We start from the raw sequence: 27,715 nt of genomic DNA on the forward strand, positions 1-27,715 counted from the left end.
CATGACTATCCCACCTCCCCTAAGATCCCCTACAATAGTCATACTCACACCCTCCCCAGCTACTCAGTAATCAGCTCATCATCTCTTTACAGCACAGACTCAATCTTACTAAAATAAACTAATACTCCTCTACCCCCTAAATCACCCCTCCTACAACCAAGTCTATAAACACAACCTTAACCAAACTAACAAGAGTCTATCAAGAACATTTTACAGGCCAAACAAAAAATCTCCGACAAGCACTCCCCCTACCTTCTGGAACCTGACCCTATCTGGCGATGTACATCCCAACCCTGGCCCTTCTTCCCACACAAACAACTCCCCCAACCCCACAAAAGCTATTCAATTCACCACAATCAACACCCAAAGCATCAGAAATAAAATTCCACAACTGCATGCATGGGTCAGTCAGTACAAGCCTGACTGGACTCTGAATTCCTATCCCCAACCACTCCTGCCTCAGAAGTGACAGGCTTCACAAAAAAGGTGGAGGTACTGCACTACTTTTTCCGAACACCTACACAGTCATTCCTTAATCAAAACCAATACTCACTTTTTCCAATGCAGAACTCTTAATCGCATTACTAAAACTTAATAAAGTACAGTTTTGTACCTACCATAAATGTAGATGTCCGAACAGGATAGCATCTGCAGTCATAACAAATGGGTTGTCCTGTCGTCAGGCAGCCCTTCGGTCAGCCGGATTCCAAAGTCTGGGTCCGGCTTCGGCTGATGTCGCACTTCACCCGACGTCATCTCTGCCGGTCTTCGGGTATAAAAGCATCAGCCGATGCCATTTTCCTCAGTGTTTCTTGCCCCAGATGCCAGTTGCCCTCTTGGAAGGCTAAATTTTGGATAAATGCCAATGTTTCCAAAAAAATAAGAAGGCAAACACAAAAAATAAGCATGTATGTACATATATACAAACAAATACACCATAAGAGACTCCCCCCCAGCTAGCTATTAGGAGGGTAAATACCCTAGGAGTACCACAGAGGGGAAGGAGGGTGGGTAATCCTGACTGCAGATGCTATCCTGTTCGGACATCTACATTTATGGTAGGTACAAAACTGTACTATGTCCTTCAAGGATGCATCTGCAGTCATAACAAATGGGTAGAATACCATAGCCAAACTAGGGGTGGAGGAAGAAAAATTATGGTGTAGTTAGGATCCCTTGCAGTACAGCAGTGGCAAACCCTGCTCGGGATCTAGAGTATAGAGGTAAATTATAATGCTTGGCAAATGTATGCACGGAGGTCCAAGTAGCCGCCTCAATAATGTCCTTGGTTGCCACTCCTCGTAAGAAAGCTGTGGTAGTGGCTGTAGCCCTTGTAGAATGAGGTCTTATGTTCTGTGGAATTGGTTTTCCATGGTAGGAGTAACAGAATCTTATGCAATTTCCTATCCATTTGGAGATTGTCTGTTTGGAAATTGCTTTTCCTTCCTTCCTGTTGCATAGGCTACTAAAAGCTGGTCAGTTTTTCTGTAACCTTTGGTTCTGTCCAGGTAGTAGCGTAACTGTCTATGTACATCCAAGGTATGCAGCAGTCTTTCCCCTGTTCTGTGGATTGGGAAAGAAGGTCGGTAGGTGGATTGCCTGGTTTAAAGACACTCTGGATACCACCTTAGGCATAAATGTAGGATTAGTTCTCATGGACACCCTATCTTGATGGAAGATTAGGAAGGGTTGTACTGCCATTAAGGCCTGTAGTTCCGAAACCCTCCTTGCTGAAGTAATTGCCAGTAGGAAAGCAGTTTTCCATGATAGGTGTTGAAGATCTGCTGTTGCTGCTGGTTCAAATGGAGGGAGTGTCAATTTTTCTAGCACAAAGTTCAAGTCCCATGCTGGTAATGGTGGTTTCCTAGGAGATTTTACATTCTTGATCCCTCTGAGGAACTGCCTGAGTAGAGGATGCGAAAAGACAGGTGGATCAAGCTGTATTCTGCTGAAATAGCTGATGCATGTATCTTGATGGAGGAATAGGACAGGCCTGTATGTAGAAGCTCTGCCAAGTACTCCAGGATGTTAGCAATATCTATGTTCGACACATCTTTTCCTCTTTCAGTACTCCAAATGACAAACCTTTTCCATTTTCCTGCATAGTTCCTTCTTGTTGAAGGTCTGCGGGCTTCAAGGATAATGTCTTTAACCCTTTGGGATAGGTCTGGGTTAGTTGCTGCTATGTGATGTTCCAGGCAGTCAGTTGCAAGGTTTTTAGGTTTGGGAGCATGATGTTGTAGTTGTTCTGAGTTAACATCAAAGGCATCAGGGGTATTGACCACATTCTCCCCCTAGACATGCTCCTCAGCAATGGATACCAGTGTTGTCTTGGCCAATTCGGAGCTATCAGGATTATCCTTGGACGTTCCTCTTTGATTTTCAGTAGTACCTTGTGCATCAAAGGAAGAGGTGGAAATGCATATGCTGTCAGGCCTTTCCAACTGAAGGATAGAGTCCACCTTCCATGCAAGTGGGTGGTATGTCCTTGTGCAGAATTTTTTGAGCTGGTGATTGAGTGGGGATGCGAATAGGTCTATTTGTGGCATTCCCCATTTCTTTGTGATGGCCTTGAAGATGTCCGGGTGCAGCATCCATTCGTGAGCATCCGAGGTGGTTCTGCTTAACATGTCTGCTAGGGTGTTTTCTTTTCCCGGCACAAATATTGCCTGTAACTGGATGTTGTAGCTCAGAGCCATATTCCAAAGGTCCAGAGTCATTCTGCATAGGGGGTATGAATGAGTGCCTCCCTGTTTGTTGATGTACCACATGACTGTGGTGTTGTCTGTCCTTATCATTAAATGGCCTTCTTTGAGGAATGGTCTGAATTTCTGGATTGCTAGTTTTACTGCCAGCATTTCTTTTTGGTTTATGTGCAGGTGCAGCTGGTCTTGAGTCCACATTCCTTGTATGCATTTGTCCAACATGTGCGCCCCCCAGCCTAGGTCTGAGGCGTCCGTTGTGATGGTTTGGCTTGCTTGAAAGTTGTGGAAGGGTAAGCCTGGGTTTGACTGGCATGCTTGAGCCCACCATAGGAACTCCTGTTTCAGGCATGGGATTAGTGGGATTTCGGTTTCTAAGCTGTGCCTGTGTTGAGACCATAAATTCTTTAGGTACCACTGTAGCTTTCTCATATGCAGTCTGGCATGTTGGACCAAGATTATACATGATGCCATGAAGCCCAAGGCCTGCAGTACTTTTCTTGCTGTTAGTTTGTCCTGCTTTGTTAATGCCAAGAAGTAAAGAGGGAGTTGTTTTTGTTTTTCTGCAGTTAGGAATGCCATTTGTTTTACTGTGTCCAATTCTGCACCCAAGAATGTTCTTGTTTGGGATGGTATCAGTCTTGACTTTTGTAAATTGACTGTGTATCCCAGGGCTTGTAGTAAGCAAATGACTCTTTGTAAATCTGTTGTCAGCTTGCTTTTGTTGTCCGCTTGTAACAGGCAGTCGTCCAGGTATGGATAAATTTGGATTCCCTGTAGCCTGCAGTGAGCAATTACTGATGCCAGGCATTTTGTGAATACTCTGGGCGCAGTAGATAAGCCAAAGGGCAATGCTGAGAATTGATAATGCTCTGATCCTGCAAGAAATCTGAGGTATCTTCTGCAATTTGGTCGTATGGGGACGTGCAGGTATGCCTCCTTGAGATCTAGAGTTACCAGCCAACACTCCTTGCCCAGCATGGGAAGAAGTTGCTGTAGGGTCAGCATTTTGAATTTTGGGACAATGATGTATGTGTTTAAGACGGACAGGTCGAGAATAGGTCTCCAACTTTTCTCTTTTCTTGGTACTAGGAAGAGTCTGGAGTAGAATCCTTTGCCCTGTTCTGTTATTGGTACTCTTTCCACAGCTCTCATCTTTGTTAATTCCGCTATCTGATTTAGAGCTTCTGTTTTTTGATTTGGAGGTAGGTTTGGCATTCCTCTTATTACTGGTAAGGTGTGGAAGTGGAGCCTGTAGCCTTGGTCTATGGTTTGCAAAATCCACTTGTCTTTTGTGATCTAGTGCCAATTTTTCGAAAATAAGGCTAACTTTCCGCCTAAAGGTGCTGCTATTTGCTCCCTGGTAGGCGGTGTCAGAGCCAAGTCACTGTGATTGTCCTGTTGCAGTGGCAGTGGTTGTGTCTGTGCCTCGGTTATTGCCTTGCCACTGTCGTCCTCTGTAGGCACCTCCTCTGGATTGATTTCTGCCTCTAGAGCATCTATTCCTGCCTCTTTGAGATTTTGAGGAGTCTGGAAAGGACCAATTTTGGCAGGCCAGTTCCTGCTAAACCTTGGGGGCTGAACCTGTAAGAAATCCTTAACTGTTTGTACAGATTTTGCCTTCTCTTCCATTTTCTTCATTACTTGCTGAGCAGGGTACCAAATAGACTGGCCTTATCCATAGGAGCATCTAACAGCTTTGCTTTAACATGATCCGCAAGACCTGTTCTTTCAACCATGCATGCCTTCTTATCACTGTGCCAGTCATGGCTGATCTAAATGAAGCCTCCAGTGCATCATAGCCACATTTTAAAGAATGGTTACTAACCTGTTGGATGTTATTCACCATTTCTAAAACATATTTCTTATCTAAGGAGTCATCAGAGGACAGCTTCTTAGTTAACTGATCAAGCATAAACTCTTGGTATTGGATCATATGAAACTGACAGTTTAAAGCTCTAGCTGAGAGAGTAGCAGAGGTGTAAACTTTTTTCCCCCATCTCTCTAAGGACCTGGATTCCCTTTCAGAAGGAATAGGGTTTTTAGCTAAGGTCGAGGCTACTGCCTTAGGCCCCTGGGATATAGTCTCAGGGTCTGCAAGTGGGGCCTTGTATAGGTGGTGATGAGTGTCTGGCACCCTGTAAAATCTATCTGGTTTGGCAGGGGCTGGAGGTAAAGTATCAGGAGCAGTGCAAACATCATTAAATGCATCATCCACAACAGGCAGTACTGGAGGTATAGCTAAGGGCCTATGTTGTGGTAAGTGCAGAAATGTCCTAAGCCTTTTTCTTGAATCTGAGAAATCTTGTCCCTGCCATTGGAATTGTTCTCTCATGGCATGTAAGGTTCCCCAAAGGAAAATTCCTCTGGTGGAGAGGCAGATGGAATGGATTCTTCAGCATCTGAATCTTCATAAGTAGAAAAAGGAGCCTCTGGCTGGTCTGTAATGTCTGAGTCATCCGCAGAATCATCAGAGGACACTGGCTCGGGGGGCTCTGCTCTAGATCTCTTTTCTGGGGGCTGAGAGGCCCTGTCTGGGTGAGATTGTGATCCCCTAATTAAGGATATTAAATCCTCTGACAGAGTAAGCATTTGTGAACTAGAAGTGGGCCTGTGTGAGGGGGGCTTAACAGGCACTGATTTAACAGTTTTGGCTGCTTTAGCCCTGGCAAAGGCCTTAATAGACATGGCTGCAGGAGGCCTACCAGCACCACATGCTGGGGTAGAGACATCCAAAGGGATGGTGTCTGATAAATCACTAGGAACCACAGTAGTAGGCAAAACTTCTGAGGCCGATTCAACTAAGGTAGCAGGAGCCTCAGTAGTAGTCATGGATTCGGCTGAAGATTGACCGGTTTTCTCGGTTTCAGCCGAAACAGAGACACTCGCGGCTTGCTTAACCGTGGTTTCGGCCGAAACCGCGGACCGCGAGTGTCGGTCTTTTTCTTTGCGTTTTTTAACAATTTGGGTAGTCGGAGGATCCGACGGCATAATGTACGCAAAATCTGAGCCGAAAAACTGTTCAGCAAACTCCGACCGACGCCTAAGCGTTCGTCGGTTGAAGGAAGCACAGGCCGAACAGGCTGCTACGTCGTGGTCTGGGCCTAAGCAAGGCAGGCAGTAAGAGTGGAAATCTTTATGAGGTATTTGTTTCCCACAAGTTAAACAGTTATTGACTTTTTCTGACATCGGCTGAGGCAAGAAAGAGTCCCCAACGGGGTACTTAGCTTTTAGAAGTCTTCGAAGTAGTATTCGGTAGTAGTAATCTCTGGATCTGACCGACTGGCACTTGCGAACAGCTTCTGCTTCGGGCGCCACGCGGCAAGAAAGACTGGGGAAAATGGCGTCGGCTGATGCTTTTATACCCGAAGACCAGCAGAGATGACGTCGGGTGAAGTGCGACATCAGCCGAAGCCGGACCCAGACTTTGGAATCCGGCCGACCGAAGGGCTGCCTGACGACAGGACAACCCATTTGTTATGACTGCAGATGCATCCTTGAAGGACATCTGCAAATTCCTATGTATCAGAGTCCTATACATACCCCCTGGCAACAACATTCCTATTTTAGTGGAAATTCGTGCCTGGACAACCAATAACATAAAAAATGAAACTGTAATCCTAGGTGACACAAACATCAATTGGCTAGATATCACTAAGAACCCCTCTACAGGTGTCAACCTACACAAATATACGCAGCTAATCTCAAATATAACCAGACACAATAATAAAAACAATGGATCCATCTTGGACTGGATCTTAGTTTCTGACCCTGACAAAATCTCCTCCTCTGGCACTCTACCAAACTGTATCAGTGACCACTCACCAGCATATATAATACGCAAGCCCACCTCTACATCACATATACACCAATATCGTTACACCAGAGACCTATCCCACTTATCCCTTGACACCTTCAACAATATCCTTCTGAGCACAAACTGGAGTCCAATAAAAACTCTCCCTCTCAGTGATGCAGTAGAATTCTTTAACTATACATTTCTCAAAATACTAAATAGCTTAGCTCCACTCAGGCTTAAGAGAATTAGATCAAAACATGCTACCTGGCTAACAAAGTCCGCAAAGCAAATTATGGCCATTAGGGATAAAGTCTGGAAAACCTGGAATAAAAATAAAACTTTACCCAGCATCTTACAGTACAAGCAACTTTGCAATCAAGCCAAACGCTTAGTTATAAAAAAATAAAAAAGGCTACTTCCAAAACATCCAAAATCAGCACAGACAAAACCCTAAAACCTTCTGGCATGCTATAAACTCCTTACTCCACCCAGGGGCAAAAAACAACCCCTGCCCTGACTCTGAAAAAACTCCCACTGATATAGCCTCACTGTAACAATTACTTTATTGATACCATTGCAAAACTAACCACAACCTTTCCACCTATCAACACCAACTCTTCACACTACACCCTCTGTACCCAACAGCATCACCACCCTTCTACCTATCTTCTCATTATCACCCATTCCAACATCTACCATTAAAAAACTTCTCCATAAACTAAAACCCTGTACTAATGCCCCAGATAACCTACCTTCAGAATACCTACAACTAGCTGCCCCTTCTATAGCTTATCCTGTCAGTATACTCCTTAATAGATCTATTCAAGAATGTGTACCAAACATCTGGAAAAATGCTTTTGTCCTTCCTCTCCACAAAGGGGGCTCTAATTCTGACATCTCAAACTTCCATCCTATTGCCATACCTTCACCCATCTCCAAAATTCTGGAGAAATGCATACACACTCAGCTCATAAGCCACTTAAGCCACCAAATGCTCTCTCCTACACAGCATGGCTTTAGACCAGGCCACAGCACCAACACTGCCCTAATTTCCTTCTTAGGCACAGTAAATAGAGCTTGTGATGCTGGTTCCTTCGTCTCTGCTGTCTCTCTAAATTTGTCTAAAGCATTTGACACTATCTCCCCACTCACTCCTACTAACTAAACTCTCCAACCTTAACCTAGGTTCCCCTACCCTACAATTGTTTACAAACTATCTCAGCAATAGACACCAGGCTACCATATGGCAGCACTCCTCCTCTCTCCTTTCATGAGCACTAACACAGGTGTCCCTCAAGGCTGTATTCTTGGTCCTCTGTTGTTTAGCATATTCATTAATGACTTTCATAATTCCTTACCAAACAGTACTGTCATCCAATATGCTGATGATTCGACCATCCTTTACTCTTCCAAATCTCCCTCTGCTCTGCAGTATCTTACCCAAGAAGCCTTTACTTCTACTGAAACATGGATGTCCCAAAACCATCTAGCCCTTAATCCCAAAAAAAAACAAACTCCTAGTCATCTCCCCCACTAAATCCAGCCATATTGACAGACAACCTCTCTCTATCCATTCCCAAAACAATACTACCATAGTTGTCCCAAGCACCAAACTATTAGGTGTCCTCATTGACGACAGATTAACATTTGACCTTCATATCTATAGTAATATTAAGAAAACCCACCAAAAGCTCGGTGCCCTGTATAGACAAAACTACTTTCTCAACTAGGATAGCCCTCGCCTCATCCTTCTTGCTCCCAACTCTCCTATACGGTGCCCCTAGCCTCACAAACTTACAGTAACACTTACAAACAAAACTTGGCTCCTGCTATAACAAGGTTGTCAAATTTGCCACTAATACAAAATACCCACATGCACCACTTTTCCTCTTTGCACCAGCTCAACTGGCTAGAGTTCCCCCAACATCTTAAGAATATACATCTAATGACAACCCACAAAATAATCTACCAACCAGAATCCTGCCCTTCCTTATCCTCCATAATAAACCTGTACCATCCTAAACGCCAACTCAGGTCTGAAAGCAAAATGTTACTATCTGTTAACAGACCCAGACTATCAGCTGGCGAGATGCTGTACTCCCAATACTGTCTCCAAGCTATGGAATAGTCTTCCTACCAGTATCAGAACCATCAGTAATCCTGCCAGCATTCAAAAGGTCACTCAAACTACACCGCACTTCTCACTGGCTATGCTCCTGCACCCTACCTACCAGAATAATTCCACCTCTGGAACTGTGACTTGAACTCCCTCTCTCCTGTAGCCTGCATAAGCATGTAGTCTAAATAGATACATATGACAACTGTACCATTTTTACTACTCCTGAATGTAAACCTGATGGCTTGTTGTATTTCTATTATCTGTCAAATGTACAAATCATGTCTACATTCATTGCTCTACATTCCTATGTCAGTGCTAAGTACTGATGTAAATTTTTTTGCATACTGCTATTGAACCTTGTGGAGCTTTTCTCCCCAGGCCTCCACTGAAAATGGGCTCTTTCAAAGCCCAGTGGACTTTCCCGGTTAACAAATGCAATAAATAAATAAATAAATGTCGTCCTCTTGTATGTTGCAGTATTCTTAACATAGGGTAGTCTTCTGCCCGACAACCCAACATCCGTCCAGTGTAGAACAGCTTTTAGCTACTGCAAGTATATGGGACGTTGCATGTATGTTCTGATGTCAACGATAAAAGGACATCCACACGTACACAATTCTCAGAACTAAATGCCCTATGAGGACCACCAGAGCTAAGGAAAAGAAGCCATCCAAGGAAGGAACAAGATGCATGGGGGATGGCAGGAGGGACAGAATACTGCAACACAAAAAAAAAGGACATCTATGATTATGGTAAGATTTTACACAACTATTCTATGTCCTTCTATTCAGTGTTGCAGTATTCTTAACATATGGGAGAATACCAAAGCTTAGTAGGAACCCTGGGAGGTGAAAGGAACAGAGGAAATATGCATTGTAGAATTTTCAATGAATCCATGGAGAACGGCTCTAGCAAACCCTGCTCTAGATCTAGAAATGGTATCTAAGTAATGTTTAGTGAAAGTGTGCATAGATTATCATGTAGCAGCCTCTAGAATAGAATTAGTGCCCAGGCCTTTAAAGAAAGTACCTGAGGAAGCCACACATCTAGTGGAATGAGCTCTAATAGCCACAGACTTGCCATGAAAATCATAAAAAAACACAATAGTTTTGGAAAGCCAAGAAGAAATTGTCTGTTTAGAAACAGGCAAACCCAGAGCCCTAGGATGAAAAGACACAAAGAGCTGACCCGATTTCCTGATAGCTTTAGCTGTATCTAGGTAAAATCTAAGTTGCCTATGTACATCCAAGGTGTGTAGAATCCTTTCACTGGGGGACTGAGGAGAATGGAAAAAGGTGGGCAATTGAATAGATTAAGAGACACCTCATTTACCACCTTAGGCATTTAAGGATTGGTCCACAAAGAAATGCTGTCTTTGTGGAAAACCAAGAAAGGAGGTGATGCCTTCAAAGCCTGAATTTCTGAAACCCTCCTGGCAGAGGTGAAAGCTACCCGAACCACCGTCTTCCAAGTACAAAACTTTAAAGAAGCAGAAACTGCAGGCTCAAAAGGGGCCACAGTTAGCTCCTTTAAGACATTATTCAGATCCCAAGGAGGTGGAATTGTTTTCCTGGGAGGTTTAATATGTAGGACACCTTTGAGAAAAAGCTTTACCTCCAATCTGGATGCTAAAGGTGGAGATAATGGCTGACAAGCAGAAATAGCAGAACAGTGGACTTTCACTGAGGAGTATGACAAGCCACTGTTAAGTAATTCACACAAGAAAGAACTACTGGAATGTCCACAGAAAATGGGTCTAGATTTCTAGAAAAGCACCAGATGGAAAAGCTCCTCCCTTTGGAAATGTAAGATTTTCTAGTATTGGGTTTCCTGGCCTTCCTGCAAATCCCAAAGCACATCCTGTGAAAAAAGGTGCCTGAAAGGAATCAAAAGTTTATCATCCACAGGGTCATTTGCAAGGTTGACAGATCTAGATGAAGCAAGGATCCCTTGCCTTGTGTGAGCAGGTCCATGCAGTGAGGTAACTTGTGGTGATGGTCCTTGACTAAATGCAGAAGAGGGAACCAATGCCAATGCTGTCTTGGCCAAAGGGAGTCACCACCAAGATGTTTGGCTGGTTCTGCTGAATTTTCAGCAGAACTTTCTGAATGAAAGGCAACAGGGGGAATGAAACATCCTCCTCCAGGGAAAAGATAGGGTTTAGTCCTATGTAAATAAAAGCGTAACTATCTGTGGACATCCAGCAAATGAAATTTGTATTCCCCTTTGTTTTGAAAATTAGGGAAAAATACTGGGAGATTAATAAACTGATATTTGACTCTGAAGCAACTTTAGGGAGGAAAGAAGGATTTGTCCTTAGAGAAACCCTGTCCCTATGAAAAATTAAGTATGGGGGTTTTATACATAAGGCTTAAAGTTCGGATACCCTCCTAGCCAAGGCGATAGCCACCAGGAAGGCAGTCTTCCACAACAAAAATTTTAAATCAACTGACGCTGCCGGTTCAAATGGAGGTGCAACTAAGGCCTGAAGAACCAAGGTCAAATCCAACGGAGGGGTACGATGCTTAATTGGAGGTCTCAGCAAAAAGGTGCATTTCATGAAAGTCTTACAAATCCTAGAAGCAGCTAGTGAACCTGAATTTTCTCCTACATTAAAGTGGGATATAGCTGCCAGCTGGACCTTAACAATGGAAGAGCTGGCCCCTTGCTGGAAAATCTGAGACAGAAATTCTAAAACCACTGGAATTGGGGCGGTAAATGGATCCAAATCTCTCTGAGAAGCCCAGATGGATAAACGCTTCCACTTATTACGGTACACCTTTCAGGTGGAGGACCTGTGTGCCGCCACCAGAATGGACTTAACAGGAGAAGAGAGTCTGGGAGTCCTCGCAACTAGTGGAACTGTAGCAACCAAGCAGTAAACTTGAGGCTGTCCAAATTCGGAGGAGGAATTCCGGAGGGATGACTAATGAGATCCGGAATGGGATCTAAGATCCAAGGCGGAGCTACTAGATGAGACCGTAGACAAGGGAACCAAACTTGACGAGGCCAGAATGGGGATATGAGGATAATCCTGCTCCCCAACAGACGAGCTTTCTGCAAGAATTTTGTCATTAGAGGTAGCAGGGGATACGGATAAAGACGACCAGGTAGCCAAGCATGGACAAAAGTGTCTCTGGGGCTTTCCCCCAAGAAGGAATCAAAGCGACAAACTAGATGCACTTCGCGTTGGATGGCAATGCGAAGAGATCGCAGCAAGGCTGACCCCACTTGAAGATCTGTTCCGCTACAAAAGGGTTCAGAGACCACTCGAAGGGTAAAAGGATAGTCCTGCTCAGTTTGCCTGCCAAAATGTTGGCCCGACCTGGAATGTGTGTTGCTATCAGAAAACGGTTGGTGGAGATCACTCATTCCCACACTCTCATGGCCGCTCAACAAAGCGGGTAGGACCTGGTTCCCTCCAGTTTGTTGATATACCAAACCAATGACATGTTGTCTAACTGAATTGCAATCGTTCCCAGAGGGAGAAGCATGAAGGGCCTGCAACGCTAGAAGGACCACCCTCATCTCTAGAGCACTGATATGCAGAACGGTCTCACTCGGGGACCACGTGCCTTGGACAGGTCTGCCCGAGCAGTGACCCCCCCACCCTAGACAGGAGGTGTCCATGGTCACCGTGGCTTGGGGCAGGGTTGCAATAAAGGGGCGTCCTTCTCAAAGATCCTGGGATTGAAGCCACCAGATGAGGGAAGTGTTGCACACCTTACTTAGAGGAATCGGGTAACTTAAGGGCTGGTATAACAGAGACCACTGAACTTGTAACGTCCACTGTAACACTCATGTGTAGACGTGCACAAGGAACCAGATTTATAGCTGCTGCCATAGACCATAAGGCCCTCAGAAATAGTTCTGCTGGGGGTGAAGATGTCTGAAGAAGTGCCTGTACATGAAGGGTCAGGCTCCGAAGTCTGTCTGGAGTCAAAAATACCTTGGCCTGGAGAGAATCTATTCTTGACCCTATGAACTCCAGAATCTGAAAGGGCTGAAGAGAGGATTTTGCAATGTTTATCATAATACCCAATAAATTTGACAGCTGAAGGAAAAAATCTCTGGCTTGAACAAGTAGATGCCTGGAGGGGGCGGTGAAGAGCCAATCAGCCATGTACGGAAAGACCTGAATGACCTGAAGTCTCTGGTGGGCCGCTACAACTGCCATGACCTTGGTAAACACCCTGGGGGCTGTGGTGAGACTGAATGGTAGGACCCTGAACTGGTAGTGATTGGCTCCATGCCAAAAGCGGAGAAACCTCCTGGATCATCTGCCAATCATGATATGGTAGTACGCATCCTTGAGGTCTACATAGCACATCCAGTCTTCCTCCTGCAAGAACGGCAGGATGGATTGTAAGGTGACCATCCTGAACTACTTCTTGGCAACAGACAGGTTCAAAGTGGATGGGTCGAAAATCGGCCTCATGTCCCCAGTCTTTTTTGGCACCAAAAACAACCTGAATAGATGCCTGACCAGGACTGATCTGGGGGTGACCAGCTGGACTGCTCTTTTGTTTAGCACCTTTTCTATTTCCAAACCTGCTACCTCCCTTTGAGCGGGTGGAAAGTCTAGGAGATGCTTAGGAGGTAAGAGACTGGTCAGAAAGGGAATGGAATAACGTCTGGATATTATCCGAAGCACCCAGTGGTCTGACATTATGGACTCCCACTGAGCTAGGTGCTTTGAAAAACACCCCCCCTGACTGCCTCCAGAGTACAGCAGTTGGGCAACCCCTCATTGCTGCTGTGCTGGTCGATACGAGAATGGTTCCTGTGAACCAAAATTCTTCGGGCCCCCTCTGCCTCTGGGCCGGTGTCCACCTTGTCCCCCTCTGCCTCTAGGGGAAAAGGAGTTCCGAGAATACTGAGACTTCCTGGAACCACATCTTCTTTTGTGCTCGCTGATTACTAGAAAAGGATCTTTGAAGGTTATAGAAGCGGATCCCGACGGCAAACAGCGTCTTCCTGTCCTCCTCACTCTGGACTAGCTTATCTTGGACAGTCTTCCCAAACAGGGTCGAACCATCAAAAAGGGGCATTCACAAAGGACGCCTTGAAAGGTTCCGCAAAACCGCAAAGCTGGAGCCAGCCGTGATGCCTCATGGCAATGCCAGACCCGGCCGCCCTAGCAGCTCCCTCGGTGCCATGAGAGAGTAGGAGCATGGAAGTGTTAGTCACCGACTTGAGTGGCCATATGTGCCAAGAATGAATGTTTATCCTCGGCCGAAATAGACTCCAGGGAAGACTCAGTACTCTTTCACGAGGTTGCGCTGAAGTCTGATCATGTAGGCCATGTAGCTCAGCGCCCTTACGGTAAAGGTAGCTGAAGCATACGTCCACTTTCCAAGTCGATCCATTGCCCTAGACTCCTTGTCTGGAGGATGTACCGAGGAACTCTTCTGAGCCAGTTCCTTTTTAGTGGCCGCCATCACCATGGCATCCACTGGGGAACCCTTACTCCATGCAGGTTTATCCAAACGTGGGCTCAAAATCTTGTCTGGCCTTTTTGGTATAGGTTGTACAGTGTCCGGCTCCTTCCAAGCTCTGGTGGTAATGAGGTCCACCAGAGGATAAGCCGGGGGGTGGGGAACGACAACACACCCAAGAGGTAAATGGGCCTGTGTCGAATGCCTCCAGGAAAACAGACTTGTCCGAGGAAGGCTTTTGGGCAGGCCAACCGCCCCGCTGGCGCAGGATTTCCATTACGTCTCCAAATGAGACATCCTCGGGAGCTGATCTGGGGGAGCCTTCCCCTTCCTCCAAGTCAGTATCCTCTGTGAGGGACTCGGGGGAGTCCAAGTGCCTTGTCTTGCACTTGCATTTGTGAGAATTCTCCTCAGGGGGGCTCTCCAGGGAGGGCTCACAAACAGCTTCATATTCCTCAAGGGGAACCGTCTGGGGTGTATCAGACACAGGCTGTCCCTGAGAGGACGGGATGACAGAACACGCACTCAGCAGCGAGGGAGCAGGGACAGACTCCGAGGAAAGAGTGAGGGGTCTCTATCCTCCTGAGAGAACCCTCTCCACAATGAAGGCCGAAGGGAAACTGGCTTCTCTAAAACTAGAAGAATGAGTAACCGTGCCCCTCGGATCCGACAAAGGGATCAGAGCCGAATCCGGAAAAGACTGACTCAGAGGAATGGTATGTCCAGACCAAAACGGAGCCGATGACAGCCACCCCCCGGATCAGATGCCCAAATCACGGCTCCAAGAGCTCGGATCCAAATCCGCAGGATCCAACATACTCGAGGGCATTGCCGGCGTCAAGGTTGGGGGAACCATCGGTGCAGACCCCCTGATTCCAGGGCTCCTCAGGTTCAGGGACTCCTAAACCCATGGATGGATCGGAGAAGGAGCTATTGAGGCAAACAATGGAGCCGAACTCCCCGCTCCAGTGGGAGGGAGAGCCAGCAACACTCCCATCTGCAACTGAGTCTGTATAAACCTTATCAAACGGTCCATGTCAGTCTCCGACAGGCTTCATGTAGATCTGGAGGACACCACAGACACCGGCCGAGAGGGCAGTTATGTGGATGACCTTGAAGCAGGCTGAACCTCCTCCGGCTCCGGAGAAAATCTAGGGGATCGGAGCCAAGGGGAAGACAGCTTAGAAGTCTTGACCAAGGTAGTAACAACTTTAATAGGAGGACCAGATAGATCTGACGGATCTATTGGTCTCTTACGACCCCTTTGTCTCTCTCTTTTTCTCTGTCTCTCTCCCTATGCTTCTCTTTCCTGGACTCTAGTCACCCTGTTTTGATACAGGAGTGTGAGTCCCGGACAGGGGGGGAGGAGGACCTGAAGCTGATATGGCCACAGCCGTGGCCATAGAGGAAGGAGAAGAGGAAGAAATAGCTTCTGCCAGAAGAAGCCCAGCCAAAATTAACTTAGTCCTGTGGTCCCGCAGGGCCCGTGGATTAAAAGCTGCACAGATTTTGCAGCCTGAAGAAAGGTGGGGAACCACTAAACACACGACGCACAGAGTGAGGCCATCATCTGGAGACAACTTATAGCCACATGCTGTGCAATTTGAGAAAGTCGGCTTTTGTGGGTCCGACATCTCAATCCCCACAACAAAAAATAAGGTTAACTAAAGCCCTACCTATAATCACACCACAGACACACAGCAAAGGTGGGAAAGGGAGGCCTACACTAATAAAACCACAAAGTTTAATTTTTTTGTACTTTTTCTTAATGGAAACCAGAGAGGTAAATGAGAAGGTAAAGACTACACACGCAGACTAAAACTAACTTTTTAACAGTTGAAGTAAGGAAACCCTACTCTTTCTACCTGGAGCTCAGAGATCATGTCTTGGCTAAGCCGCGGCAAATGTGATCTGAGGGATGGAAGAAGGTTGCAGTGCAGTATGGGTAAGGGGAGGATGCTAAACCCACAGGTTGATGATCAAATGAAGTTAACTACGTCAGATCCAGTACTCCAGGAGCTCAAACAAGAAAGAAGTAATTATATACATATTGACTAGGTCCTACAAGAAAGGTAGGGAATGGAGTGAGGGAAGGTTGAACAACAAATGAGAGGCAACAACTCAGACGGAACATTATGGTGAGTACCTAACTTCTTCATATGAAGTTGTTGCCTTCATTTGTTCTTGAACCTGTGAGATAGAGTCCCCAGGTACAGAAAAACTTTGAAAGACCTCATGGAGGATACTCCAGAGCACAGCAGAACCAAAGGAAGCCCTGTTTCCTGTAAATAATGTCCAACTTGCAATGAGAAATAAAGGTATGGGGGTTTGACCATGTATAGCAGCTGCACAAATCTCATCAATGGGAGGTTTAGACAAAAAGGCTGAAGTGGACACAGACCTAGTGGAATAGGCCTGAAATCTGGCAAGGTAAAGGAATACCCTTAGTAGAATACACAAGGGAAATGCAGTTAGTGATCCAGTTGGCCAGGGTCACCTGGGAAACTGGTTTTCCTAATTTGGTTTTTGAAAAGGAAACAAAAAGCTGATCAGACTTTCTGAAATATTTAGTTCTGTCCAAGTAGAAACAAAGCCATTTGTGAACATCAGACATATGAAGCTGATAATCTCCTTCGTTTTGGAAATTAGGAAAAAATACAGGGAGATTAATAACCTGATTTATATTAGCCTAAGAAGCAACCTTGGGCAGAAAGGAAGGGGTAGTACATGATATAACTCTGTCCTTGTGAAAAATTAAATATGGAGACTTGCAAGATAAAGCCAGTAATTCTCTTAGCTGAAGTGATGGCCATTAAAAAGATGGTCTTACAAGTCAAAAACTTTAAATTAACAGCAAACATGATTTAAAATATCAAAAATGATTTAAAATATCGAGCTTGTAAAGTGAATCCATACACACATATATATATATATATATATATATATATATATATATATATATATATATATATCTATATCTAATCTATATCTATATATATATATATATATATATATATATATATATATATATATAGAAATATATATCTATATATATAGGATATATATATATGTATATATATATATATATATATATATATATATATATATATATAGGATATATATATATATATATATATATATATAGGAGATATATATCTATCTATATCTATATCGAGGAGATTATATATATATATATATATATATATATATATGCATGCATATAGGTCTACTTTAAAACATCTAAAACCCATAACATTTAATTTCATAACATTGAGACCAGAATATCTAAAACCCATAACATCTAATTTCATAACATTGAGACCAGAAGATCTAAAACCCAGATGATCTAAAACCCATAACATCGAATTTCATAACACCTAACACTAGAAATCACAAGAAAATAACATCCCCTCCACATATAACGACACCAAACTACAAAACACACTTTTTACTACGTTGCTGCAGGGGGCAAGCCCCCATGAAATTATCATGAAAGCCCCGTAAATTAAATATACCAACTCCAAGATCACACTACAGTGGGAAAAAGTTAATTTCCTAACCCCACTGTATCAAGCCCCTCTGCAGAAATGTAGTAAAAAGTTTGTTTGGTATCGTTATATGTGAAGGGGATGTTATTTTCATGTGATTTGTACTGTAAGATGTTATGAAATTCAATGCTATGGGTTTTAGATGTTCTGGTCTCAATGTTATGAAATTAGATGTTATAGGTTTTACATGTTTTGAAGGGGACTTATATATATATATACACAAACACACACAAAAAAAAAAAAAAAAAAAACCTACAGCCGGTTGGGAAGAGAAAGGTAGAAAATGCTCACAAAAAAAAACCCCTGAGGAGCTCAAAATCACAATTCCAGTGCTAGCAGAAGTACGCCAAATGAGATCTGCGGGGGATGAGGGTAATGGAGTATTATGGGTAGGAGGGGAGCTCAGAGTTCGGATCCTAGAGCTTTCAGCCAAATCAGATCCAATCCTTGGATCTGAACCACAGGTTGAAGAAATTACAGTTGTGTACACTAACCATAAATGTAGATGTTCGAGTGTATTCACTGTTGCAGTCATTACATCTGGGTAATCTGCTGGCAGGTTTCCCTCAGTCAGCCTGAATAACAAAGTCTTGGTTCCTGCGTTGGTTGCGGTCTCCTTTTCCATGACGTCAGGGGTATAAAACATGCAGCCGACGCCATTTTATTCAGTTTTTCTTGCCCCAGATGTCAGGTGCCCCCCATAGCCGGGCAATACTGCTCAGCAACAGCTCCTCGTGGTCCTGCAGAGTGGTCCTAGCAGCAGAGAACTGAGAAAAGCGACTACTTTCCTGATTTAAGTAGTTTTTGCTGTTTTTTACCTGAAAAACTTTCTCTTGCTTACCTTGAACAAGCTTAAACTGTTTTTTTAACTGTTTGTTGCATTATATATTATCTGCACTAAAGTTTCATTTAGCCAAAAATTGGTCGAAAGTTGTTTGTTAATTTAACTGTTGAGGCTGCCCACTAAAGTGTGCTAGCCTGTGTAACTGATGTATTACTGTTTCCTGCATTTCAGTGTGCTTTCTATCTCAAAAACAAACAAACAAAAAAAAATATCCTTGTTTTCCCGCCTCTCCTCGACTAGTTTAGACCAGTATACAGGCTTTGCTGTATTCTGGGCTGTGGTGTAGTTCCTGTGGTGTCCATTGCCTTACTTGGATAGAAGGAAGTTTCTTTGCTCACCAGTTGGAGTGGGGAGCCTTGGAGCAACCTATCTGTCCCTGAAGGAGTAACCTCAGCACAAGAGCTTGTAGTAATTGGTTGTTTTGGACCATTTCTAGCTCTTTTGAAGTTCCCTGTTTAAAATCCGCCTCTGAGCGTTTTTTTCTGGCTATACTACTCAGCAACAGCTCCTCGTGGTCCTAGCAGCAGAGAACAGAGAAAAGAGACTATTTTCCTGATTTAAGTATTTTTTTGCTGTTTTTTACCTGAAATACCTTCTCTTGCTTACCTTGAACAAGCTTAAACTGTTTTTTTAACTGTTTGTTGCATTATATATTATCTGCACTTAGTGTTTCATTTAGTCGAAAATTGGTCGAAAGCTGTTTGTTAATTTAACTGTTGAGGCTGCCCACTAAAGTGTGCTAGCCTGTGTAACTAATTTATTACTGTTTCTGCATTTCTGTGTGCTTTCTATCTCAAAAACAAAAAAAAAAAAAAACAAAAAAAATCCTTGTTTTCCTGCCTCTCCTCGACTAGTTTAGACCAGTATACAGGCTTTGCTGTATTCTGGGCTGTGGTGTAGTTCCTGTGGTGTCCATTGTCTTACTTGGATAGAAGGAAGTTTCTTTGCTCACCAGTGGGAGTGGGGAGCCCTGAGCAGCCTATCTGTCCCTAAAGGAGTGACCTCAGCACAAGAGTTTGTAGTAATTGGTTGTTTTGGACCATTTTGAGCTCTTTTGAAGTTCCCCTGTTTAAAATCCGCGTTTGCACGGCTTTGCGCGGTTGGGCGCATAGCCGGTTAAACTTTTTCTGGCTCCGCCAAGTCTGCTCTTCAAATTTTCCCTTAAGAAAGCTCTACTCTTATAATAATCTAGTCTAATCGCTTTATTATAAGCCTAGCACTTGTTCTCAAAACCTCTCTTCTAAATAAGCACTCGCTAACTAAAGTAAGCACTACATCCACCTACCTTCCCTGCGAGTACCCACTTCCCTTAAAGGCACAGCACTCCCTTATAATATTCTAGCATGTCGAGTGGTAGATTGCTGGCATCCTCTCCGGTTCAGCTGGTCAATCTGGGAATCTTGAGACAATGCTACAATTGTCTCATGTACACAGACAAACCTCTCCTCCTCCCAACAAACACAAATACACGTGAGAGATGCAACTATATAGCCAAACTGGAGGCTGAACTCTCTCAACTCAGGACTGGCAAGACCAGACAGGAGAAGGTATCCACACACACCAAACCCACTCCCACATAGACCTACCACAACTGCAAACCAAACACATAACACAAAGACATACTTGGAGGCTCTAACAAAAAACTTATAAAAACAACAGAGGCTCCCAAAGCAGACACCCAAAAATCCACCACCTCAAAACATAACACATGCATCACATACTTAATAAATCAGTGTATCAAACAATCACAGCCCTTAAGGCCAAACACCATGCCTGATACACTAGTAATAGGTGACTTTATAGTCAGACACACTGACGTTCCGCTTACCAGGCTGAACAAGGAGAGGGTAATGGTGAGCTGCTTATCGGGAGCTAGGATCCGCCACATAACATGCACTGAGGTCACTCCAAAGCAAGTACAAATATGACTCCGTCATTGTCCATGCCGGCGTGAATGACCAGGGACGTACCTCCCTGGACTACATGAAGAGAGACGTAGAGGAGCTCTCTGATTATGTAGCCCAGGCTGGTATGACCCTGACCCTGAGCAGCATCTTGCCTTCACCAAGAATGATGCCACAATACAAAGACAAGATGACCAGCTTTAATAATTGGCTCAAATACTGGTGTCATTCTAGGGGGATCCAATGTCTGTCTGCTTGGGATGACATGCTGGACAAGCCACGCTGCTTTGCAAGGGACAGCTTGCATCTGTCATCACTGGGCTTCCGGATATTGGCTAAGGCTCTTGCCTCCCCCATAGTGCCTTTTTTAGGCAAGGCTCAAAAGACAAACCCACCTCCTTAGAAAACAAAAATGGAAAAAAATTAAGGGTAATGCTGCTCAACGCCAGAAGTCTAAATCTCAAGATGCAGGCTCTCAAAGCACTCCTCAGTATGGAGGACATCGATGTCTGTGCAGTAACTGAAACCTGGTTCAAGGCTCCTGAGAGCACCCCAGCGCTACCAGGCTATACCTCGTATCATGCTTTTTGGCCCCAAAACTCGGGCCAAACCAAAAAGGGAGGGGGAGTGTCCATATTCATCAAGGACACCCACACCTCCAGGTTAGTGGCAACACATGAAGCATCAGAGACCATCCAGGTGCAACTAACCGTAGGCAAAACTGCTATACAACTGGTAGCATGTTACAGACCACCCTCCCAATCTCAGGAACCCCACTCAGCCTTCCTGAAGACATTGGAGGATATGAATGTCTCACCAAACACCATCATAATGGGAGACTTCAACTACCCTAACATAGACTGGGTGCATTATTCTAGCCCAAACACCCTAGCCCAAAGGTTCCTGGAATTCATAAATTCAAACGCAGTGGAACAGCTAGTCACCTCTCCCACAAGGGGAGATAATATACTAGACCTGATCATCACAAACATGGGGACAAAGTGCTCCACACCGGAAGTATACCCTTCACTAGTGAGATCTGACCACAAACGAATCACCCTGGATATACATATCCCACCTCCACCCCCAACACAAAAGGCTACAGTGAAAAACTTCTCAAAAGCCGACTTTACACTTCTTAAAACTGAGATGGTATCCTTTAAGCCCATTGGGACAGTGGAAACCACATCCCACAATGCAGAATCCTTCACAAATGCTTTCTATGGACATCTCCAAGAATGCATGGATCATGCAATCCCAAATAAAACCAAGACCCTCTCCACCAAGGGCAGGCGCCCTGTCTGGTGGACCCCAGCCATAAACAAATTGTATAACAAAAGAAGGAAGCTACTGCACGACAGAGCAAAATCCCATAAAGAGAAGGCATCTCTGATCAGCACTAGTAGAAAGCTACGTTCTGTCATAAAAACATCAAAGGCCAACTTTGAGAGAAAAATCGCTATGGACACTAAAGATAACCACAAGGCCTTCTTCAGCTATGTTAGAAACCTGGGCGGAACCCCCCAGATATGTTCAGAGTTAGTTCACAATGACAAAAAATACACTGAACCCGCAGATATTGCCAACATTCTTGCAGACCGGTTCAGTGCAAATTTCTCCCCTCCCTCACCCCCAAAAGAAGAAATACTTATCCCAGCTGAATGTAACCTCCCTGTCATCTCAGATGTCCAGGTGAGAACTGCCCTCAGCAAAGCTAAAAACACAGCATCAATGGGACCCGACGGTATCCCGGGTTGCGTGCTACGTAATTTCCAAGAGGAGCTAAACTCGCACATAAAAATGCTATTTAACCTTAGCCTTACTACAGGATATGTACCTGAAAACTGGCGTACAGCAACAGTAGTCCCACTCCACAAAGGAGGCACCTCTACTGACCTGGTAACTACCGCCCCATAAGCTTAACCAGCCTGGTCTGCAAAGCTATGGAAAGAATCATTATGGAACTAATAAACAGAGACACTGGGGACTTACAGACACTTGATCCCACCCAGTTCGGCTTTGTAAAAGGCAGATCCTGCCTTTTAAACCTGGTTGACTTTTTCGAAACAGTCACTAGAGCCATTGACGAGGGCAAAGCAGTCCATACAGCCTACCTGGACTTGGCTAAAGCTTTCGACACAATACCCCACTCTGGCATCATAGACAAGCTCAACAGCTTAAATGTTAATCCATATGTCACAAGATGGGTGGCAAACTGGCTAAAGGATAGAACCCATAAAGTCAAAATCGCTGCAGTCATGTCAGACTCAAAGCCAGTGACAAGTGGTGTCCCACAGGGCTCTGTCCTGGGACCCCTCTTGTTTGGCATTTATTTCTCAGATGTGAAAGCAAACATGGGAGGGTTGTGGCTGACAAAGTTCGCAGATGACTGCAAATTAGGCGCCATAGTCGATACACCAGCTGACACATACATCCTACAGAAAGGTCTCACTGAAACGGACAACTGGTGCCGGAGTCATGGCCTTAAACTAAATGCCAAAAAATGTATAGTCATCCCCTTTGGGAAAAACAAAGTGCCCACAAATTATCACATAGGCGGCAACCCACTGAGTACGGAAAAAGTAATCAGAGACCTGGGGACCCAAGTCGATAGTGACCTCTCATTTGACACCCACATTGCCAAAGTGGTTAGAAAGACTTTCTACCTTGCCCACCTTATCATGAAGGGATTCACATCCAGATCAAAGGAGGTCATTGTGCCCCTGTACTCCTCCCTTATCAGGCCCATGATTGAGTACAATGCCCCATTTGGTATGTACCTCACCCGGCACTTGCAACAGCTAGATCGACCCCAAAAGTACCTCACCAAGAGGATCAAGGGTCTCCAACATATGTCATATGCTGCCAGACTAAAGAAACTCCAACTCTATTCAGTAGCATACCGCCTACTCAGAGGTGATCTGTGCCTGACATACAAGGCCATGTCCAATCAGGAATTGACTGACATGCTCCACCTCAAAAAATCCAAATCCATCAGAACCACGAGAGCTAAAGATTTGAACCTCAGCACAAATATGAATAGGACATGCTGGAGGGACAGATTCATAACTCAGAGGCTTCCCATTCTCTGGAACAGAATCCCAGTTCATGTTAGGCAGAGCCCCTCACTGACTCTCTTCAAGAGAAATCTTGACGAGTGGATGGGAGATCGTAGGTTTACCCCAGGGGTCATCTCTGTGTCACTACTAGACAGAGGCACAGTAAACTAATTCTATTCTGTAAGGGGGTCTTCACTGTATGAAGTCAGAAACACCTCCGTTGGCTTTACTATAAAGGGCTGCCCTCCGACAAACATCCAAACCTCAATGGTACCAAAATGTGCACCACGAAATATTATTCCATAGACGTATGAACCACTCGTTGAACAAGGACCAAATATTTAATAAACGAAAAACACAAATATAAAACCAAACAAACTGGGATTGAGCACGCTTTCGTCTTAGTCATATAAACTTCATCAGAATCCATTTTTTAACAAAACCAGGTACCTTAAATACACTTTTGGTTAATTGAAAAATTGAATAATGATTTCATTATTACAAATAGATAATATTCACTTGTATTCACTTATTAACTCTTAAACAGAAACCTACTTTACTTTTTTATACACAGTATGTTAAAATGTAGTGTAATTCATATTGCGTACAAACATATATATGTATATATGCATGTGACAAATTCATTTTTAAAATAAATTCATTCATTTTTAAAATAAACAAGTGCTTCATGGTGGTTATAGAAAGTTAATATTAGTTTGTACAAACTATTTATACTAAAATTCTGGAAACAGTTTCTAAACTGTATATATATATACATAAAACCCTTTTGTATGATGTTCAATGGTACACCTATGTGTGTAAAAATATATATATATATATATGTGTGTATATATGTCTTTCTTGATTTAAAAATAGTGTAACAACTACCTATAAATATATAAAAAACATATCCACAATTATCAAATTTACTATAAAATCATATAATATAATATACATTAAATACATAAATGTACTCTATATAAATGTATATAAAAATTGTATAAATGTACATTAATAAATACACCATTACCCATAATTAAATATTAAATATATACTAATAAATATATGTAATATGTGTATAATGAACTTAATATTACAATCTAGAGGCCACTAATAACTTGATAATTTAATATTAATAAAAATATTAGTAATGATAAAAAATATATATATATATAAAAAGTGAACAATAAAAGGTAATTTACCCCAAACAGAACTTCATTTTGTATGTATGTATATATTAATTCCTTTTGGGGTTATTTGCTAAAAGTTTCAATGCTGGTTTAATGGAGAGGTGATCATTCATCCCATTGGAACCACAGGCATCCAATCTAAGCTGCCAGATCAATTCCCTATATTCCAATAGGGATTCCCAGTCACCTCCCCTGTCCCCTCTCTTAACCTCTTCAAGGACCCAAAATTTGATGTTAGCTTTTGCACATATACTAGTATGCCTAAACAGTGCGTTATTCTCATTTCTCTTATTTATATCCCTTATATGTTCATATATACGTTGTTTTAGTTTTCGTTCAGTTTTTCCAACATAGTATTTCCCACAGAACAAACAATAGGCTAAATAGACCACACCCTGGGTATGGCAGGTATAATAGCCATTGCTTTTCAATTTTAGATCTATATTCCTCAACCACAGCATCTTTTCCCCTATAATAAAGGGACACTGTACACATCTACCACATTTATGCGTCCCCACTTTTTGTGTCCCATTTGATAATAAAGGTTTTTTCCTCTCGAACAGTCTTTTAAAATTGTGATTTTTTCCTATACCCAAACCTCAATGGTTGTTGAAAAATGGAACAATCCTTACTCATTCTGGAGAAAATTCTCCAAACTTCATTAATCCCCCTCTGTATCCAACTTACCCCCTTATAATATGTAAGCATCAACCTGGGCAAATCACTGTTATCCATGATGTTATTAGCTCTCATAAAATCACTTGTTGCCTTGCCTATATATTCATTGTTGTATGTTAACAGTGGGGGATACTGAGTATTCCGTTTTTTTATAACTTCTCTCTTAACATTCTTAATCAACCTCAAAGGGTATCCTCTTTCACTAAACAAACCTTGAATGAATTCCATTTCTTCTAAATATTTATCATTGTCACTAGTCATTCGTGAGGCCCTGATCATCTGGCCCTTTATAATATTCCTCCTTAAATATAGTGGGTGGTCACTCTCAAAGTGTATGTATGCGTTTGAAAAACACTCTTTTCTAAAGATTTTAGATTCATATTTATTATCTGTCCTATTTTTTGTAATTGTTACATCAAGATAATTTACTTGTTTAGTACTATGTTGGAAAGTAAATTGTAGGAAGGTGGTTGTTGTATGTAAGTAGTCAATAAATTTATCAATTTGTTCCACAGTGCCATTCCAAACAATGAAAATATCATCCAAAAACCGGAAATATGTAATAACGTATTCCCAGAAATTGGATTTGAAAACATATTGCAGTTCCCAAAAAAGCATAATAATATTTGCATAGATGGGGGCACATGAAGACCCCATTGCTACCCCTCCTATCTGATGATAAATGTCTCCTTGAAAATATATAAAATTGTTTTTTAACACTAATTCCATATTTTCAAGAATCAATCTAAACTCTACTGTATTAAGAAAATTAAATTCAATTAACATATGTTCAAACCAATTTAAGCCAATATCATGTGGTATTACTGAAAATAAATCTCTGACGTCAATTGTTAAAAAGATGTAATTCCCATTATATGGAACTGCATTAAATTTGGATAAAAAATCCCAAGAATCAACAAGTATGTGCTGATAATCCTTGTGAAAATTTTTTAACTTCGTATCCACATAGATGGCTAAAGTCTGCGTTTTTGAACACTGGGATGTCACAATGGGCCTAAGTGGGGGGTTATGGACATCTTTGTGTATTTTCGGGATGCCAAATATCTCTGGGACTACTGGTTTGGATACTTTAAAAAAATTATACAGGTCAACATCTATAAGACCCTGTAAAAGATTGTCTTCCAACAAAAGGTCTATTTTCTTATAGCATATGTTCATTTCATTCCTAGATGCGATCTGGTATCTGTCACTCATATTCAATATATCAAGCATCCTTCTCGTGTAGTCCCAGTGATCCATCAGAACCACCCCACCCCCTTTGTCGGGCTTCATGATTCTTATTTTGTCATTGCACTGTAACATTTTCATAATCTTAATTTCTTCTACTGTTAAATTGCTATGTTCTTTAATTCCATCATCCATTTTAAAACCTTCCCTAACCATATTTAATACGTAACTCTCAAAATTGAAAATGTCATATTGTAAGGGAGGATTAAACAAACTTCTTTTTAGCACATTAGTCACCATTTGTTCTTCATCCTTAAACATAGTTTTCAAATGTAGCTTTCTTGTAAATAATTTTATATCAAGTAAAATTTCATCTATTTTGGGTTTCTTGATAGGTATAAAAGAAAAGCCTTTTATAAAAAGGTTAAAAAAGTCCTTAGTGACCTCTAAATCAGCAAAATTGTATATGTAAAAGTTATTTTCCACACATATTTTGCAGCTAATAGAATTACCATGTCCATCTTTACTTATATTCATTTCTCTAAACCACTCGATGTCAAATTCCATAGCTCCACTTTGTGTACTATCTGCTGTATGTGTACAAAAATCAACATTGTCCAAAGGGGTTGTACTAATATTGTCCAAACCACACGTTATCTGTAATTGTTTCCCCCTTGTTTCCTCGGGTAGTGATTCCCTGTTGCTTCTGCATAGGAAAAGGGCCGATTCTGTTTCTTTAGTCTTTCTGACCTCCATGGACCCTCTCCCCCTTCCCCCAAAGGGTCAAACTGGTCAAGTTCCTCATTAACTACAAAACCATTGTGTTCATTGTTAAAATTAGGGTAACTTGAACCTCTTTCCTGAAACTGTGTCCTATATTTGTTATGAGATTCAGGGTCTGTCCTTCTACCAGAAACTTCCCCACCAAAGGACAAATTATCATTGTATGACCTTTTCCTAAAATATTTGTTTGAATCCACATAGGCCCTACCTACTTTGTAATCCTGTAAGTCACGTTCAATTTTCCCCAACTTCCTTTTGTAATTCTTAAACACATTGGAATCTACATCATGAAGCACTTTGTAATACATGTCTTTATATTGATGCACAGTAAAAAGTAAGTCTTTGCTAATGTCTTGTTGTAATTTATCTATTCTTTTTTTAGTTTCCGCTAAAATTTCTATGTTACTACGTATCATTGCTTTTAAAATAGAAATTCCACAGTCATTTAGTAAATCCGAAATAA

At 42.7% G+C, this 27,715-nt stretch overlaps 1 protein-coding gene across 1 annotated transcript in view; it reads right to left on the bottom strand.

The window, feature by feature from the left end:
* The window catches only part of SMC2 (structural maintenance of chromosomes 2), a 1,579,182-nt gene that overhangs the window by 150,424 nt on the left and 1,401,043 nt on the right, over nt 1–27,715 (bottom strand). The window lies entirely within an intron of this gene.

The sequence above is a fragment of the Protopterus annectens genome, chromosome 2.part0, assembly GCF_019279795.1.
Source record: "Protopterus annectens isolate FY-2018-M chromosome 2.part0, PAN1.0, whole genome shotgun sequence".
Taxonomy (NCBI): Eukaryota; Metazoa; Chordata; order Ceratodontiformes; family Protopteridae; genus Protopterus; species Protopterus annectens.